We start from the raw sequence: 3,605 nt of genomic DNA, 5'->3' as shown, positions 1-3,605 counted from the left end.
AGGGGGAAGAGGGAGAGAGAGACAGGCAGACAGATGGATAGATAGAAAGAGTGAGAGAGAGAGAGAAAACAGAGATAGATAGAGAGTAAGAAGAAGAGAGATCGACAGAGACAGGCAGACAATTAGATAGATAGATAGATAGAGAGAGAGTGTGAGTGAGAAGAAAAAATGAAGACAGATAGAGAGTAAGAAAGAGTGGGAGCGGGAGAATTTTGCGTTTTTTTTTCTAGGATACAGAACGACCACAAGAATGTAGAGAACTAGAAATGTTCACGTAACAGAAAGAGATATTCTCTTAATCCTGCATTATCCAATGTGTACTTCCATCCTATGAAACAGCAGAGTGTGATTGGAAAGGTTTCATCAACAATTTCTAGAAGCTTCTCTGTGTGAGAAGTGAGATGGCCCAGTGAATAATGTGATTTTACTCATAGGATATTTCAGTTTGACGTGACACAAAAAGTACGTAATCTTACATAAAAAAAAACAAAAAAACATTGCATCTTCGCCTCCGCATCTCCATCATTACACATTCAACTATAAGAAACATATGATAAAAGTTTACATTTTCGTTTTCATTCTCTTGTATTTTCATTAATTTTAACTTGTTTGTTTGTTTGGTTGGTTGGTTGATTTTTGTTATGTGCCTGTTTTAAATTCCTTGACATTCACAAATCTCGAAGTATTTCGTCATTATTACTGGAAACAAGAAGGGGAGGCGTTTTTTTTCTTTTTTTTCTGCCAGACAACTTCCTGAATCTATTTGTGTTAGATGACAGAGATTGGGGCACATACTTGTATATATATATATATATAATAAGGAAACTTGTGATGTAGCAATGTCACCAACAGCTGGTTGGCTTTGGTGATGTAGCGAGTAAAATAATAGTTTAGACATAGCGCTGCTGTTATCAAGATTTTATAAACCAAGTTTACAAACTAAGCTATAAGCCCTTGTGATTACCGATCCGGCTTTGGGATGGTGGTTTAGTGAAATAGAGAGAAAGAGAAAGAGAGAGAGAGAGAAGGGAGAGAGTTATAGAGCATATGCGTGTATGCTTGTGTAGGAAGCCCAAGTCGACGGAACACCAGATAAATGGCAAAAAGGTCAGTGGTTCATATCTTATCATCAGCACTGTGTTGAGGCTGTGGGCTTTTATCAATTGGAGTTCATATATCACAAATAAATACCAGAGCTTCAGAAGAAAGGTCATTTAGGTCAAAGACCAGTTAATAGATTCTTTTTATCATGCAACGTTTAGCGGAATCGTTGAAGCGTCGGAAAAAAAAAACCTTGCAATATTTACTCCGGCGCTGTATGTTTCTGAGTTCAAATCTTGTTGTGGTCAACCTGGCCTTTTATCATTTCGAGGTCGATGTCGATAAATAATGTACCAATCAAGAAGTGGATGGGGGTGGGGGTGGTCGAGGGGTCAATGTAATCGACTTAACATTTCCCCTCAAAATTGCTGGCCTCGTGTCTAGATGAGATTAAAAAAAAAAGGGTTGTAAACTGGCGTAATTGTTTGAGCACCGGGGAAACAAAATTCTTTCTGTATTTCTTCCAGCTCTTTATGTTCCGAGTTCAAATCTTGTTGAAATCAACTTTACATTTCGTTGCTCTGAGATCTATAAAATAAACTTCTCTCTCTCCAATTATTATTGTTATTATTATTATTATTATTATTTAGAAGGCGGCGAACTGGGAGAATCGTCAGCGCACCAGACAAAATACTTCACGGAATTTCGTTCGACTTCACGCTTTGATTTCAAATACCACCGAGGTTGACTTTGTCTTTTATTTTCTCGGGGCCGATAAAATAAGTACCAGTCATGTACTGGCATCGAGGCCATTGACGTACCTCCTCCCACGAAATTTCATACTTTGTGCTTAGAGTAGAAAGGATTATTATTATTATTATTTAGATTACTAATGGAAAAAGATTTATTCTCCTTCTCATGGGCTTTGTGTTTTATTTGTGATTCAGATGGGTGTTGTTCTGTTTTTGCTTTACTGTAAACTGTTTTAAACAGGAGTTTGTATTTAATTTCGTGTTTTCTGCTCCATTGGAGGTGGAATAAAGTTTAATTTTTGTTGTTCCTTGATTTGATGTTTGAATTTTCTCCCTGGGATGTAATTTGGAATTTTTTTTATTATAAACATGGCGACTTCGATGGCGGGAAGTAGAAAGAGGAGACTCTCACAAACGGCGAAGGCAGCCTTGCACACTTAAAGGAATATAAACAGAATAACCCCTGCTCACGTGCACGCAAATGAATAAAATAATTTTTATTTGTAAAAAAAAAAAAGAAGAGAAGAAAAAGAAAGGGTGAAATGATTCTTTGCGAAACGAGGTGTATGACAACAGTAACACTACTCGTATGAACAATAACGTAAATATTATCACTGGGAATTATGTCAATGATAGCACCGAAAGTCGGTAGCTTTCCCAGCGTTGATATCACCCCACCAACATTGTCACCATCAGCAGTATCATTCTGTACCAGCGGCAGTAATAACAACATCCTTTGCCTGTATAGCTGGAAGCTAAAACAAAACAAAAAAAGCCCCTAAATTTAACAAGGATTCAGTAAAATGTAGGATGATAGGCGAAGTTACGAAAGACCATGATTCATTGAGAAGGGAGTTCATGCAGAAGGGGATGAAGAGTACAGTGATGTAACTCTACTTCTCGCGGGAAAATAGTCAGAGCGTCGGTTTGCTCCGAAAGAAGAACTCGAAAAGGCTTTGCTCAATCCGTGACGGGATGTCTATTAAGTCGAATGGAGGTCTGAATCTCAGCACAATAATTAGGTGCTGAGAGTGGAGGACGAGGTTGAGTGACATTCGGTGCTCATATATGGGTGGAAGACACGGTCAGGGGCATGAAAGAGGAAATCGGTTTCTGGATAATCCTGGTTTCCGTGAAATAGTATGAAGTTGTTGCACGAGAAAGAACGACTTGTAAAAATACTGGTTAGTACCAAAGGTCATTCCAGAAATATATTCTGAGCTGTGAAGATGCTATGAGGTTAGTGATCGTCCTAATAGGGACAGGATGGCTGTACTTTTTCAGGCACCGAGAAACTTTTCTGGATACAGGGGATTGGAATACCATCTTAGACGCACACTAGGATCAGATGAATGTAGCTCTTAAATGGGAGAGATACAGGAGCCTCTTAAATTTGTTCAGGTAGGTTCCGTCCAACTAATAATTATCGACTAGATTACTCGAATGCGCCAGCATGGAGTTAGACAAAGGTACTTAATTTCAGTCTACAAGGTACTTAATTTCAGTCTACAAGGTACTTAATTTCAGTCTACAAGATACTTAGTTCCAGTCTACAAGGTACTTAATTTCAGTCTACAGGGCACTTAATTTCAGTCTACAAGGTACTTAATTTCAGTCTACAAGATACTTGGTTCCAGTCTACAAGGCATTTAATTTCAGTCTACAAGGTACTTAATTTCAGTCTACAAGATACTTAGTTCCAATCTACAAGGTACTTAATTTCAGTCTACAAGGTACTTAATTTCAGTCTACAAGATACTTGGTTCCAGTCTACAAGGCATTTAATTTCAGTCTACAAGGTACTTAATTTCA

Source organism: Octopus bimaculoides, chromosome 10, assembly GCF_001194135.2.
Source record: "Octopus bimaculoides isolate UCB-OBI-ISO-001 chromosome 10, ASM119413v2, whole genome shotgun sequence".
In the NCBI taxonomy this organism is placed as follows: domain Eukaryota; kingdom Metazoa; phylum Mollusca; class Cephalopoda; order Octopoda; family Octopodidae; genus Octopus; species Octopus bimaculoides.
The sequence above is the reverse complement of the archived record's forward strand: the minus strand, read 5'-3'. Positions refer to the sequence as shown.